At 39.9% G+C, this 16,928-nt stretch overlaps 1 long non-coding RNA gene and 1 pseudogene across 1 annotated transcript in view; one reads left to right on the top strand and one right to left on the bottom strand.

Moving 5' to 3' along the window:
* The window catches only part of LOC144457823 (uncharacterized), a 138,532-nt gene that overhangs the window by 13,626 nt on the left and 107,978 nt on the right, over positions 1–16,928 (top strand). The window lies entirely within an intron of this gene.
* On the bottom strand, positions 2,852–3,284 carry LOC110206868 (large ribosomal subunit protein eL31 pseudogene; annotated as a pseudogene).

Here is a 16,928-nt window from a genome sequence, read left to right on the forward strand (position 1 = left end):
TAGCTTTGATGCAAATAATATACATTTATGTTAAAAGAGATTTGGAATTCCTAATTAGAGATTTGGCAAAAAATAATTGTTTAATTAAATGTTCTTATAAAAACCATGCCCATTGATCTTACACATTGTAAGTTCTCATAGCATAAAGCAAGTGAAGAAATTCAGACCCAAAGCTGGATAAAACTATGGTTTCTGGAAATCCTTAAATGTCAGGATTTTTTTTCTTCTGGTATGCTGTGCCTGGATCGTTAGAAGAAACTTTATAATACCAAGGTTTTCCTTATGGCATCATATCCTTCTGACATCTGGTCTAGTCTATCTAATGCATATATATTTTACCCTATAAAACACAAGAAATTATTTTTAGCAGTGGCTCTGCTTTTGACAGGCATCATCAATAGCACTTTCTCCATAGCATGGAAAAGTATGAGGAAGTTATACATCATTTTTTATTGAGTGCTTCTTAGCCAAAATTTCCTCAATTCCCTTGACACTTCTATTTCCATCATTTCTCATTGGTAATGTATTTATTTAGGTTTATATAGTACTTTTCCTTGAATAGAGAGCACATTTTTAAGAGTTGTCTTCTTTGCTTGACTGAAGTAAAACACTTCATAATTATCCAGTTTCAGTTAGAGGCCTTGGAAAATGTGAGGCAGCCTGTTGGTGTGTGGAACACTGGATTGGGAGTCAGTGGCATATTAGTCTTCTTTCTGTTTCAAGTGTGTTTCTTATAAACAGCATATTGTGGGATTGTGCTTTCTAATCCATTCTGCTATCTTCTTCTATTTTATGTCCAATAGACATATGGTCTATTGTTGGTCATATGGAACTAGAGTTTGTGTGGGATAGAGAATAGGTCTAGTATGTAGATGTGTGTATCATCTGTATTGGGATGAGGTCATCAAGAGAAAGTGCCTAGAGAGAGAAGGCGGCCCAGGACAGAGCCTTAATGAATACTCATGGAATTTCTTTTTGGTAATAGGAGGGTTGCAGAGATTGGGGAGAAGGGAGTGGTGTGATTGGCAAAGGAGCCTGAGAAGAACCAGGAGAGAGCAGTATCATGAAATCTTGGAGAGAGAACAGAGGGTGGTCAACAGTGTCAAATTCAGTAGAGAGGTCAAGAAGGATAAGACTGAGAAAAGACCATCAGATTTATCAATTAAGGGATTGTTGGTAACTTTGGAAAGAGCAGAGTGTGCAGTTCCTTCAGATAGTCCAAATGTGGCATGAACTCTCAAGAACTTCCCTATTCTGGTTGCCTTCCCTTAGATGTTCTACAGATTGTCACTGGCCTTCGTAAACTGTGGTGTTCAGAACTGAACTGGGACTCCACATGTGGGCTAAGCCCAGCAGATAGAGTACAGTGGGACAGTCTTCTCATCCCTGAAAGCTATGCCTCTCTTGATACAGCCTGAAATGGTTCTCCCTTTTTTGACTGCTATGTTACACTGTTGATGAGTGTTGAGCTGGCAGCTCTTTAAAACCTGGAGATAGTTTTCAGACAAAATGCTATTGAACAAAGCCATTCCATTCAGTCAAACATTTATTAAGTGCCTCCTGTGTATCAGTATACTGTGCTGAGTGTCTTGAATTTTTTTTTGATCCAACTGTAAAAACTTTACATAGATCCTTATTAAATTTAATCTTATTGAATTTGACCCAGCTTTTTGCTCTCAAGATTGTTTCACATCTTGACTCTCTCAAATCCTGTGTTAGTTCTCCTTCCCAGCTTTGAACCATCTGTGGATTTGATAAGGATGCCCATCGGTATCTTTATCCAAAGCATTGATAAAAATGTTAAAACAGTGCAGAACAAAGTACAGCTTCCTGAGGCCCTCTAGTGGAGATCTCCTTTCAAAATGACATCAGACCATTAATCACAGTTCTGAGTCCAACCATTCAACCAATTGTAGATCCACCTAACTTTTCTCTTTTGAATTGACAACTCTCCACCTTTTCCACAAGAATAACATGAGATACTTTATCAAATGCCTTGATAAATCTTAGGTAAACTTCAGCTAATGCATTTCCCTGGTCAACCAGGATTATGCCATTTTTCATCTTTGAGTCTCAGTGCTCAGCGCAGTACCTGGCATGTGAGGCACTTAAATGTTTCATAAAGAATTATTTTTGGTTTTACTTACAAGAACAGCTTCAGATCAATGTTTTTCGGTTTTCCTGGACAATTGAACTGACTGGAAAAAATAGTACGAAGAGCTTGGATAATGTGTTAGAATGGTGAGGAGCCAAATATGGTCACCAGTCATCCAGTCAATTTCATCTCATAGCACTGATCCCAACCTTCTCAGTAAATATATGTAATCAATCAGCAAGTGTTTACTGAGCGCTATGCTGCATGCCAGACCCGGTCCTGGGCACTAAACACAGAGAGGCAAAACAAACGAACAATAACAGCAATAAAAGAGTCCTCTGCCGTCAAGGAGCTTAAATTCTATTATTCTGGTACAGTGGAAAGAGGGCAGGATATGGAGTCAGAGGACCAGGGTTACAGTTGAGCTTTGCTACTCACTACCTCTGTGACATATTGGCAAGTCACTTAATCTCTTTGGGCCCCAGTTCCTTGTCTGTAAAATGATGGAGTTGTACTAGATGGCCCCTAAGTTCTCTTCGAAACAAATGGCCTTGTGATCCTATCCTATCAGGAGCTGGGGGTTAGAATAACAGGGCATTTAACTGGAGAAGATAACTTGCTGCCTCCTTTTTTTGTTTCCCAAGTCTCATGTGGACAGAGCCACTTCTTTCCAAGCTCCACCCTTCAGGCATTCCTGTAGTTTGACTTTTCCTTATTCTAAACCGCAACTCTGACCGTGAGTGTAGGGGAAGGGCCTTTTTTTTTTTTGAGATTTTATAACTTTATTTAAATGAAGTTCAGTTTAGTTTTCCTCCACATTGACTGTCTGTAAACTTTTGAAAGTGGTGACAGGTACATAAGTAACCAACGTATACAGCTCTTTTGGTGAATCTTCATCCTCATTGCGTTTCCTAGACAAACGCATTCGGATACGGTATGGGACATTCTTATTCCTTTGGCCCAAACAGCTTTGTTGAGTCTGATGTCAATGCATACATCTGGAGTTCCCATTTCTTTCATGGCAAATTTTTGGATTTCCTTTAGAGCCCGAGGAGCTCGCTTTTTGAAGCCTACCCCATGAATCCTCTTGTGAATGTTGATGGTATACTCTCTGGTCACCACCTTATTGATGGCAGAACGTCCCTTCTTTTTCTCTCCACCTTTCTTTGCGGGAGCCATCCTGTCTGGGACCAGGTTGGAAAGGCTGGGAAGGGGCTTTTTAAACCTACAGCAGGAAATTTATCTGGAGGAACAGAAAGTGAAAAATCTGAAGGGAAATAATGGGGAAAAAAAGTGAGGAAGCCTAGCAGTACAAGACATAAAAGTATACAACCAAGCAATAATCCTCAAAATGATTTGGTTATGGTAAAAAAAAATAGAAAAGGAAATAGGTGGAACAGATTAGACATACAACATGTAGAAGCAAACAAATCCAGTAGTCTAATGTTTGACAACCCGAAGATCACAACTACTGGGGTAAAGACTCACTATTTGACAAGAATTATTGGGAGACTTGGAAAGCAGTCTGGTAGAAATTAAATTTATAACATCATCTCATACCAAATACCAAGATAAATGGTTCCAAATAGATTCATAACTTACATGTGCATATTTTCAGCATGAGTAAATTAGAGGAGCCATAAAGAAACTGCATTTCACATCTATGACTAGGGAGAGAATTCATTACTAAACAAGAGTTAGAGAGGATTGCAAAAGATAAAATGTGCAATTTTGATTACATGAAATGAAACTTTTTGCACAAACAAGACCAATACAGCTAACATTAGAAGGAAAACAGTTAATTGGGAAAAAAAATTTACTGCTAGTTTCTTTAATTTAAGCTCTCACTTCAAAGATTGTCTCCATATGTTCTAAAACGTAAGAAACTCATTGAATTGGTAATAGAGCCATTCCCCAACTGATAAATGAATAGGTAGTTTTCAAAGGAATAAATACAAGTAGCAGTAGACATAAAAAATGCTATATTAATAATAAAATGCAAATTAAAGCAATTTTGAGGTTCCACCTAATATTTATCAAATTGATAAAGATTACACGAGAGGAAAATAGCAATTGTTGGAGAAGTTCTAAGAGTATAAGCATATTGATGCATTATTGGTGGTCCTCTGAATTGGTCCAAGCAGTCTTGAAAACAATTGGAACAATGTCTCAAAAGTCACCAAACTGTACATACTTTTTGGCTCAGTGATACCAGTCAGTAAGTGAACATTTATTAAGCATATACTGTGTTGTAGGTATTATGTTAAGCACTGCAGATATTAAGACAGGCAAAAACACAATCCCTGCCCTTGAGGTGCTCCCATTTTAATGGAAGAGACAATATGCAATCAAATATATACATATATGTATAAATATGTATATATATTATATATACACACACAAGATATATATGATGTAAATAGGAAGTAATCTCAGAGGGAAAAAAAAGCACTAATAGTGCTTTGGTTGGAGAGGTGATATGTGAGAAAGACATTGCATCTAGAGATTTGAGCCAAGTCTTGAAGGAAGTCGACAAAGTGAGGAGAAGGAGTGTTTCAGACGTGAGGCACCCAGGAAGAAGGCACAGAGTCTGGAAATGAGGAACATTAAGGTCAATGTCACTGGATTGTAAAATACAGGGAAGGTATAAGTATAAGAATACTGGAAATGAAGGAAGGGCCAAGGTTGTAACAGGCTATAAAAGCCAAGCAGAGGATTTGATGTTTGATCCTGGAGGCAACAGGGAGCCACTGGAGTTTACTGATTAGTTTAGTGGTATGACATGGTTCAACCTACACCTGAGGAAGATCAATCTGATAGCTGAGTGGAGGGTGGACTGGAATAGGGAGAGAACTATGGCAGGGAGACCTACCAGCAGGCTATGGTAATAGTCCCAGGGTGGCTACTGTGTCAAAAGAGAGGAGAGGAGATATATATGAGAGATATCATGAAGGTAGGAATGACAGGTCTTAGCTGTAGTTTGAATATGGGCAGTAAAAGAATATAAGGATGACCACTAGATTGTAAGTGCTCTCAACAGTAATATGGATTCAGAAGATGGGAGAGATTACAGAGAAAGATAACGAGTTTGGGACAGTTGAGTGTGAGATGTCTAATAGGGAGTTGGAGATATGCGACTGGAGAACAGGAAAGAGGTTTGAGAATCATCTGCAAAAGCATGATACTTAAACCTACAGGAGCTAATGAGATCACTGAGAAAATATAGAGGGAGAGAAAAAGGGGTTCCGGGATGGACTTTTGGGTGGTGGTGGTGGTTGTTGCTGGTCAGCCATTCCAGTCATGTCCAGCTCTTCATAACCCCCTTTTCTTGGCAAAGATATTGGAGTGATTTGTCATTTCCTTCTCTAGCTCATTTTACAGATGAGGACACTGAAGCAAACAGGGTTAAGTGATTTGCCCAAGGTCACAAAGCTAGTAAATGTCTGAAGCCAGATTTGAACTCAGGAAGATGAGTTTGCCTGACTTCAGGCCTGGCACTTTGTTCACTGTGCCACCTAGCTGTCCTTGGGGTATACCCAGGGTTAGTGGGTGTGACCTGAAGGAAGATCAGCAAAGGAGACCTGGAAGGAGGGATCATGTAGGTAGAAGAACAACCAAGATAGGGGTGGTATCATGAAAACCTAAAGGAGAGGGTTGTGTCAAACACGGGTCACAGAAGAAAGGAATCACCTGTGTCAAATGTTGCAGAGAAGTAAAAAAAAAAGTGAAGATTGAGAAAAGGCTGTTTGATTTGGCAATTCAGAGGTCACTGACAATTTTGGGAGCAGTTTCAATTGAGTGATGAGGTTGGAAGCCAGTCTGGAGAGGGTTTAGAAGAGAGTGAAATTAGAGTAAGTCTAGGATGGCAGGAGATGAGTTTAATTGCCAGATTAAGGATGAGGAAGAGATGGGCAACAGGAAGTAGCCAGTAGATGTGAGACATTGAAGATTAGTGAGAGAAGGGATGTTAGAGGGGGGCAGTCTGCTGGAGAAGTTGGGATGGGACCATGTGTGCGTGTAGAGTTTTGCCTTGTCAATGAGATGGGCCACTTCTCTATGTGAGACAGGATAAAGGAGAAAGTGGGGAAGACATTTGAGTGATATGGGTTGAGGAGGTGGGAAGAAGGAGCTCTTGGCAAATGATTTCTTTTTTTTTTTTTCCGCCATGAAGAATGAGGTAAGGCTCTCAGCTGAGAGTGGAGGTGGGGTTGGGGAGGAAGTGGTTTAGGAGATTTGAACTGGGATGAGAAGTTTGGGAAATGTTTTAGAAGACCTCTCTTAATATTGCTTTTAATATTTTCAGGGTAATATAGATTAGTGGTATCAAACTCAACTAGAAATGAGGGCCATTAATCCATACATAAGGATCTCTGCAGGCTGGTTTTAAATTATAATATTATCTATGTTTTTATTGTATTTTTATTCATTTTGTTAAATATTTCCCAATTATGTTTTAATCTGATTTGAGCTTCACTTGGGAGTATTGTGGGTTGCATGCCTATGTGTTTGACAACTCTGATGTAAATGATCATTAAATGTTTTTACCTATTTATTATAATTTTTTACTCCACCAAATCTTTATCACAATGACTACTTTTGCAGTACATTTGATGATATGGGCTAACTGATAGTAACTTAGTGGATTCAGAACTAGTTGAATGACTGTATCCAAAGAGTAATCACTACTGAATTAATGTCAAGTTGAAGGGAAGTCCCCAGTGAAATATCCTAGAGAATGTCCTTTTCAGTTTTTTAAATCAATTACTTGGGTCAAAGCATAAATAATATACTTATCAAATTTGCAGAATTTCCCATGAAGCTAGGATGAATAACCAATATATTAGGTCACTTTTCCCTTAGAAGTGGAATAGGATTACCTCTCCCTAGATCAGTACTATACTGTACTGTTGAAAACAAAATAAGACAAAACAAAACCCACTAAAGAGTCCTAAGGTTCAAAACTGTGCAGTTATCCCTTCTGCATTGTGGAGGTTAGCGGTGTGGTGTCCCCCCTGATCTGTAAAATCTGTGTAAAATTTTTTGGCCTTCCCTTCATGCCAGAGAAGTCTGAATTATTATGGTATTAAGAGATAAAATGTTATTATATAATACTAAACATGTTCTGCATCTCTGAGTTTCTAAACATTTTCTGTGTCATCTGCTGGTCTTTGTGTGTCATCTGCAGCTTCTGCAAAATTCCCATTTAATTATCCAACCCCAAATACATTGAAACCATGATGGGGAAAGTCACAATGTGGAAGGGGTAAATTGTGCTTTATATTGAGAAAAAGTTAGAGAATTAAATAAAAAAAAAAATTCCTGGTTAACTGAGCATCAGCTGTAGGAAAGGACCCACATTGAAGTATAGTCAAATGTTTTCAGGATGTCTTTAGTGGAACTTCTCAGGTACTTACTTTCTGGCATTAGGGAATTTCTAGGATCAGGGTGTCCTCAGAGAAATTCTTTCAAAAGAGTTCCAGGGACTAATATTCCTCTCTGGGGATGCCTAGAGGAGATATGGGATTAAGCATGAACATTCTTATAGGATCTCTCTTGGGCAAATTTCTAATTTCATGGGAAAGGGGTAAAATCCATATCCAGTCAGGGATGACAAAGAAGAGAACCATCAGGCTATGCAGGGCATGCTTCAAAAATGCTAGGGATTCAAGTGATTTGTTTTGGCCAATATTTGGAACTTCTGACTATTCTACACTTAGAAAGTCTTGAACAATCTCCCAAACTTCACATAGACCAAATGAAATATTGGTACTGCTGGGAAACTGAGTTGAACCCCCCATCTTCCAGTCAGCCCTATACTCTCAACCTGCCTTACCTAATCCTTCTCTTCCTTTTGCACCTCTACCTTACTCCCCTCCTTCCACAACACGGCAAATGAAGAACAGCCTATAGCATTTTACCTCTTGTGGAAAATGTATGTCACGCTGGAGGGAGGTGGCTCTAGCTTCTGTTAGAGAATGCCACCCTTTCAGCCTTTCTGACCTCTCCATTTGGAGAAAAGACATTCCTAAATTTGTTGAAGATCCTGCAAGTTTTATAACCCAATTTCAGGCCATATTTAGGGGTTACAGTCCTACTTGGGGAGATATAATTAACTTAATGGAAACCTTGCTCCCTTCAGGAGAAAAAACAGCTATAATAGAAGCAATTAATATTCCTAATTGGCCTTTACAAGATCTGAATTGGGACTCTAATAATCCTGTACATTATACTCTGATGATTCAGGCTAGAGATTCTTTAATTTGGGGTTTGAAACTGCCATGTTCCCAAATAAGTGGAGTAAGTTCCAGAGACCATCCAAGAAGAAAATGAGACCTGCCTTGCATTTCTATGACAGGTGATGCAAAAGTGCTAAGTGATTTGCTGGGTTAGATCCTCTTAACCTTCAAGATGCAAGTATTATCAATATAGCCTTTGTCAATCAGTCTCTGTCAGAAATCAGGCAATGTTTTCACAAGCAATGTCCTGGTTGGCGTGAAAAGAACATAAGTGAACTGAAGGCTGTTGCTCAATATGTTTATAATGGAAGAGACTTGGCGACAATCCCAATCCAAAAACCTGCTACTTCTCTAGCCACCATTCAGGTCACAGGCCCTTTATGCACGCTGAAAAACCAGTTCAAGATGAGAGAATGATTTTATTGTCATAGGCCAGGACATCTTGCTTGGGACTGCTTAAATTAAAAATGAAATCAAGGAAGCCAAAGGTTCACTAGACTCCAGGGGCAAAACAATAACAGATGTTTGAGACCACCAAATGATAATAAGTTTGCAAGGTCCCAAGAACAGATTGAGAAGGGTTTTATTCATCCACAAGGAAATCCTCTCACATGAAGGTGTGGGGGAGAGGCAAGAACTAACACATTTAGATTTGGTGTCCTTGCTCCCATTATTCCTGTCTTTGCCTCTCCCTAAACAAGGGAACCCAAGATTACCCTTAAAAGTTGGGGGTACCTTTTTTGATTATCTCAAATACCAGAGCTTCTAATTCTCTCTTAAGGGAGAAACCAAATTTTATTTGCACCCCTTTTGGGTCCATAAGCACAGTAGGGATTGAGGGAGATCCCCAATAGGTATCCCTTCAAGAAGTTATTGTAGGCCCTCTGTCAGTAATGCATTCCTTTTTATGGGAACCAGATACACCAGTTCATCTATTGAGGTAAGATCTTTTGTGTAAACTAGAGGCCATATCTCATGCCTTCCAATAATACTCTAACTCTGCATTTACCAGATGACCCAACTTCTTTGTTCCTGGTATTGATAGACCTTACCAGTGATTGCTCTGATGAAGAAATGTCTTCATTGTTCCCTATTTTGTCCTCACACATCCATAGTGGAGAAGGCCCCTGTATCCCTCCTGATATTCCCGGTTCCTTATGGGCGACTTGATCCTCTAATATAGGTCTCCAAAAAGTCAGCTGTTCTGGTTACTATAACTGCCAATGGTGTCCCAGCACCATCTGTGTCTCAATACCCTTTATCTAAAGGAGCTATTGAAGATATTGTGCCTATTATTGACTTATATTGTGCCATGAAAATCTCCTTGTAATACTCCCATGTTACCAGTCAAGAAACCTAACCCAGGCCTGATGGTAGACCTGTTTATCATTTTGTACAAGGTTTATGTGCTGTTAATGCTTATGTCATACCTGGATAACCTGTAGTATCTAAGGTTGCTACAGTTGTTTTTTTCTGTCTCTTGTGAGGCTACCTGCCTTATTGTGATAGATTTGTGTTCTGTACTTTTTAGTATTCTGATTCACCCAGATTCCCAATAATTTTGCTTTCACCTGGAACAATAAATAGTGTATATGGACTCACTTGTCTCAAGGGTATGTCAAAAGTCCAAATTTGTTCTTCCAAATTTTGCAGCAAGATCTAGCTTTTATTGTTTTTATAGACTGTCCTAGTCCAATATGTTGATGACCTTTTGTTAGTATCACCTACTATCAAGATGTATCAAGAAGATAGCCAACATCAAAGGGGCCATAAGGTCTCCACATCAAACTTGTTCAAATGCCAAACCTATGTTTGCATGAAAGACTATTTTATGGAAACTGTTTTATGCCTTATTCACATAAGGCAGGCACTCAGAGATAAGGAGTGATGGGGGGGGTGTGGAGCCAAGATGGCAGAGTAAAAGCAGTGACTTGCTTGAGCTCTCCACCAAACCCCTCCAAATACCTGTAAAAAATGGCTGTAAACAAATTCTAAAGCAGCAGAACCCACAAAAAGACAGAGTGAAACAAATTCACAGCCCAAGACAGCCAGGATGGTTGATTGGGAAGGTATATCGCACCAGGCTGGTAAAGGAACGCAGTTCCATGTGGGCTCGAAGGCCTCAGTGAACTTGGAGCAGGCCTCAGAGGACTGAATTGCGGGCAGCTGTGGCAGATTCTCAACTCAATGACTCCAAAGACAACTTAGAAGGTCAGTAGGAAAAGTGTGTTTCTGCAGTGGTGAGAGAGAAGCCTGGTGGAGTTCTAGCCCCAATCCTTGAGCTTGGCCCCAGGGGGGCAGCTCCCTCTAGACTGAGGGGGAATCAAGTAGCTGATCAGAAGGGCATTGCAGGGATCTCTTTGCTGGTACAGGATTCTCTTGCTTTGCCCGTGCTTGGATCTGAATCACAATTCTAGGTGGCGGTCCTGGGGTGAGGAGGAGTGCTTGCTTGTAGGGGCTGTGGAGATAGAAAATCCTCCTCACAGGTGAAAGAGAGAAAAGAGTGCTTGTGGTCACTCATAGACCGGAGCACAGGTCAGGAAAGGAGTGAACACCTTGCCCTTGATCATAGCACCTTGGAAGAACTGAAAATTTTCAGGTCCCTAGAAGTATCTCTGAAAACAGCTGCATAAAACCCCCGATGCTTGGGACAGTTCATTCTCCACACTGGAAGCAGACTTCTACCCTAACAAAGGGTTTATAACTCAAGTAATTGGCTGGGATCATGAGCAAGAAGCGACAAAAGAATCAGACCATAGAGTCTTTCTTTGGTAACAAAGAATATCAAAACATACAACCAGAAGAAGACAATGCAGTCAAAGTTCCTACATCCAAAGCCTCCAGGAAAAATATGAATTGGTCCCAGGTCATGGAAGAGCTGAAAAAGGAATTTGAGAAGCAAGTAAGAGAAGTAGAGGAAAAACTGAGAGTGATGCAAGAAAATCATGAAAAACAAGTCAACAGCTTGCTAAAGGAGACCCAGAAAAATACTGAAGAAAATAACACCTTAAAAAAGAGCCTAACCCAAATGGCAAAAGAGGTTCAAAAAGGTGATGAGGAGAAGAATGCCTTAAAAAGCAAAATTGGTCAAATGGAAAAGGAACTCCAAAAGCTGACTGAAGAAAATACTTCCTTAAAAATTAGAATGGAGCAATTGGAAGCTAGTGACTTTACGAGAAATCAAGACATTGTAAAACAAATTCAAAAGAATAAAAAAAAAGAAAACAATGTGAAATATCTCATTGGAAAAACAACTGACCTGGAAAATAGATCCAGGAGAGAGAATTTTAAAATTATTGGACTATCTGAAAGCCATGATCACAAAAAGAGCCTAGACATCATCTTTCAAGAAATTATGAAGGAAAACTGCCCTTATATTTTAGAACCAGAGGGCAAAATAGAAATTGAAAGAATCCACCTCCTGAAAGAGATCCCCTAAGGAAAACTCCTAGGAATATTGTAGCCAAATTCCAGAGTTGCCAGGTCAAGGAGAAAATATTGCAAGCAGCCAGAAAGAAACAATTCGAGTATTGTGGAAACACAATCAGGATAAGACAAGATTTAGCAGCTTCTACTTTAAGGGACTGCAGGGCTTGGAATATAATATTCCGGAGAGCAAAGGAGATAGGATTACAACTAAGAATCACCTACCCAGCAAAACTAAGCATAGTGCTTCAGGGAAAAAAAATGGACATTCAGTGAAATTGAGGACTTTCAAACATTCTTGATGAAAAGACCAGAGCTGAACAGAAAATTTGATTTTCAAATACAAGACTCAAGAGAAACATGAAGAGGTAAACAGGAAAGAGAAATCATAAGAGACTTATGAAGGTTGAACTGTTTACATTCTGCATGAAAAGATGATATTTGTAATTCATGAATCCTTTGTAAGTTTTAGAGTAGTTGGAGGGAAAAAATTATGTGTATGTTTATAGATAGATAGAAAGATAGATAGATATAAATAAGAGGGCACAGGGTGAGTTGAAGATGAAGGGGTGATATCTGGAGAATAAAATTAAGGGGTGAGAGAGGATTATACTGTGAGAAGGAAAAAGGGAGAGGTAGAATGGGGTAAATTATCTCACATAAAACAGACAAAAAAGGCTTTTACAGTGGAGGAAATGGGGGGGAAGGTGAGAGGGAATGAGTGAATCTTATTCTCATAGGATTTGGCTTAAGGAGAGAATAACACACACTCAATTGGGTATGGAAATCTATCTTACCTACAGAAAATGGGGGGGGAAGGGACAAGAGAGCAGGAGGATGATAGAGGGGAGGGCAGATTGGGGGAGGGGTAATCAGAAGCAAACACTTCTAGAGAGGGACAGGGTCAAAAGGGAGAATAGAATAAATGGGGGGCAGGATAGGTTGAAGGGAATTATACTTAGTTTTTCACAACATGACTTACTATGGAAGTGTTTTGCATGAGTACACATGTGTAACCTGTATCAGTTTGCTTGCCTTCTCAATGAGGGTGGATGGGGAGGGAGGAAGGGAGAAAATTTGGAACCTAAAATTTTAAAAACAAAAGATAAAAAAAAATTAGTTTTCACAAGCAACTGGGAAATAAGATATACAGGAAACGGTGTATGGAAATCTATCCTACCCTACAGGAAAGTTGAAGGGGAAGGGGATAAGGTAAGAGAAGGGTGGGGAGAGATAGAAGGGAGGGTGGATTAGGGGTATTCAGAATGCATGCCATTTTGGGATGGGGGAAGGGACAAGATGGGGAGAAAATTTGAGACTCAAAATCTTGTGGAAGTGAATGTTGAAAACTAAAAATAAATTAATTTAAAAAGTGATGCAAAGACATTCTCAGGGTCTCTCTGAAGAATTGTGATTCAAGGGGGATATACAGTATCATCCAGCATGGCATGGCTGCATCAAAGAAGGGGGTTGTACTCTATGAACAAAGCAAAATTGTAGTAGCTCAAAAGAAATGAGATGTGCAAATTTAGAGACATCTCTTTCCCAAATGGTCATACCTGTGGTAGAACCTTCTGAGCTTGTATTGGTTTGATCAGCCACAGTCCAACACACTACATTGACCCTGACATTGTGATGTCATTTTGGTCATCTTCTAGTACTAAGGACAAACAATAATGACAGCAGTGGTGTCAACCTGAGGGTGGAGTATCTTGGATTTGTCTTGTCTGCTGGGCCACATTCTACTTCTCAAAAATGTATATGGGCTCTTCAACAGTTATCTCTTGGGAAGACTACGAAGCAGGTACGTGCTGTCCTTGGAGTAGCAGGGTATTGTTGGCACTGGATTCCATCATTCAGTGAGGTTACTAAACCTCTTGTTGCCCTGACTAAAGGTCACATTACTGAACCTTTACAACTTGATCCTGAACGTCTGACTGCCTTGACCAAACTTAAGAAAGCATTAATGTCTGTTCCTGGCATAGGACTCCTAGATTTTAGTAAGCCGTTCACCCTCTTTGTACATGAACAAAGAAGGGTGGCTTCCCTGGTCCTAACTGAATCCTTAAGATCCACATGCGCTCCACCTTGCCTGAGGGCAGTAGCAGCAACTGCCTTCTTAGTAGAAAAGGTGTATGATCTTGTCCTAGGAAATTCTTTGGTGGTGGTGGTGCAGTGCCCCCATGAAGTTGAGACTTTATTGCTTCATCACCACACTCAAACCTTTTCTGACCCTAGGCTTGCAAGGTATGCAAAGTATTGCCATTGTTAGGGAAAGAGAATGTCGCCTTAAAATGGAATTCTATTCTCAATGCTGCAGCATTGCTCCCTGACCTGCCTATCTCTGGTGAGCCTTTGCATGACTGTACCTCAGTTGCTGACTTGGCTGAAAAGCCTCATAATGACCTTACTGCTGTGTCTCTTGAGAATCAATACTTCATTTTCTATACTGATGGCTCTTCCTTCATGGAAGACCACGAGCATTACACTGGACCCTCTGTGGTTTCATGACACAGTTTGGGCAGCTTCATTGCTGTCTAACTTGAGTGCCCAAGCTGCTGAGCTCATTGGTTTTACTCAAGCCTGTCACCTTGCTGCTGACAAGAGTGCTACCTTTTATACTGACTCACTATGTTTTTGGTGTTTGTCATGCTGTTGGAATGTTGTGGATGCAACAGTGATTCTTAACTTCCTCTAGTAAGGTTATTGCCATGCAGACTTGATTAAAGATCTCTTCTTCCACTCAACTACTCAGGACCCTCGCAGTTGTTTATTGTTGTGCTCATATCAGTGGAACTGACCGTGTCTCTCGTGGGAATGCCTGGGCAGATGCAGCTGCAAAGTTAGCTGCTCTAGAATATCCTTCCTGCATCCTTCATATCAACAATTCTCTATCATCTACAGAAAACTGTCTTTTCTCCAACAGCTCTGACATCAAGCAGCAGTATTCCTTATGATAATACCAAGATTGAAAAGTAGAAATAGTAATACAAGACTACTCCTGTCTCAGGGGGTCTGGGTGACTAAGGAAGGGAATCCACTTCTATCCCAGAGTTTCTGTCACGAGGTAAGCCTTTCGGTTCACAAGAGGAGCCATTATAGCACACAAGAGAAAATAGATTCAATTAGAAGAGGATGGGTTGCTCTAGGCATCACCCAGTGGCAGCTCACATAACAGCCACTTGTCCAACTTGCCTAGCTTTTATTCAGCATGCATTTTGAGCCACAGCCTTTGGTAGCCGTCCTTTAGCTTACATTCCTTTTAAGCACTTACTTACAAGTTGATTTTGTTCATGTGCCCAAAGCAGGTCATCATAAACACTGTCTTGTCATTGTTGACCACCTTAGTCAGTGGGTTGAGGTGTTCCCTAGTTATAAAGTCACTGATGCCTTTGTTACCAAAATTATTATTTAAAAAATGTACCCAAATATGGCCCACCCGCCTACATAGACTTGAAGAGAGTATCTCATTTCAGTGATTCAGTTCTCTCAAGTGTATTCTCATCTTGGTATTACTCCTAAGTTCCACACCCCATATCATCTTCAAAGAAAGATCTGGTCAAGTTGAATGTATGAATAAGGAACAGAAGACTATGGTTGGCAAGTTATGCTTTGGAAACCATTTGAAATGGCCTGATGTTTTCTCTTTGACTTTGTTCTATATGCATAACAGACCAAGGAGGGAATTATGATATTTCTCCTAATGAAATGCTTTTTGGTCACCCTCCATAAATGCAAAACCTTTTTCTCTAGCATGTACATCACTGCTTGGTGGGTATGCTTCTGTTGTTTCCTATCTACAATAACCATAGAATGGATTGAAAGAGCTTCATGACAGAGTAGTAGTACAAACTGGACCTTTAGACTTTACACTGCATGATTTCTATCCTGGTAATAACATTGACATCAAGAACTTTTAGTGAATTGTGGGACCAGACCTGCCTGGGAAAATCCCTTCTAAGTTCCACTGACTACTTCCACTGCTGTCAAGATTGGAGAAAAGGGCTCATGGATTCACTGCTTACATGTAAAACCTGTGTCATTTTCTGACTTATAACTCTTGAGTTCTTAAGTTTTCTCTAATCATAAGACTCTTCTAGATAGGACTGAACCACCATTGCCTTTATGGGTGTGGGTTGCTCTTATTTTGGTAATCTTTTTTTTGTTTCTTTGGTTTGTGATGGTGATTGAGATAATATCTGAATACAGATAAAGGTTTACTTATGAACCAGTTCCATTTTTGATGTTGCTACCTAACATTTTGTCATGGGGACATTCCTCCTCCAGGTTATATCTGCACCTGCCAGGAGAGGAGGAGCTTAGTTCTTACAGCTTATGGCAAAGCAGCCTTTTTATTCCCCCCATAGCTGGAGATTGTTTGCTTTTATCATGTGGGGAATGAGAAAGATCATGCAGAGACCTAGGCCATTTTCCTCATATGTCATTGTCTTGATTTTGGCAGCAGCTCTTTCCTTTGTTCTGGCACCCCACCTACTTATTGCAAGTTGAGATAGAAAGGAGGAGGCTTTATTTGCAAACCTAACATGATATGCTAGAAATTGGAGAATAGGGTCCTGAGTTGTATTCCTGGAAATCCTTCTTTCCCTGGTAAAAAGAGGGGGAAAATGCTTCCACAATTTCTACTGAGATTTTTCCCTGGAAAGTCAGTATTTCCTGGGAGGAGATTGTCTGTGTAAAACAGAAAGCAGACCTTCCCCCTTTACTGCATCCATAACTCCTGGGACTCACACTTTTTTTTTTAACAGGGTCTATATTCTCCCAGTCTACTTTAAAACCCACCACCAGTCTTGACTCTAATACCATTTTTTTTTCATCTTTACTTACTTCTATGAATCAGCCTTTTTTAAAGGAACAAGTGACCATAGATGACTCAACAACGATCCTAGCTCCCATCAGTTTTTACAAAATCTTACTTACACTCTTTCAGTTTCCCTTGAGGATTTTTCAAGACCAGTGACTGATCTAACCCCAGCTGTAATTCCCTCAGTAACTGGGAAAAGTAACAACTTAAAGTCTTTACTTTGTCCCCCTCATGGTAGATGGGCAGACTGTAATTTTTCGGTATGGATTCCAGGGTCAATAGTCATAATTGTACTTTATCATTTTTATAAATGGTTTACTAGGTGGAGTCATGACATTTCTGAGCTGAG

This window comes from Phascolarctos cinereus, unplaced genomic scaffold, assembly GCF_003287225.1.
Source record: "Phascolarctos cinereus isolate Bilbo 61053 unplaced genomic scaffold, phaCin_HiC Scaffold_5;HRSCAF=322, whole genome shotgun sequence".
Classification (NCBI taxonomy): Eukaryota; Metazoa; Chordata; class Mammalia; order Diprotodontia; family Phascolarctidae; genus Phascolarctos; species Phascolarctos cinereus.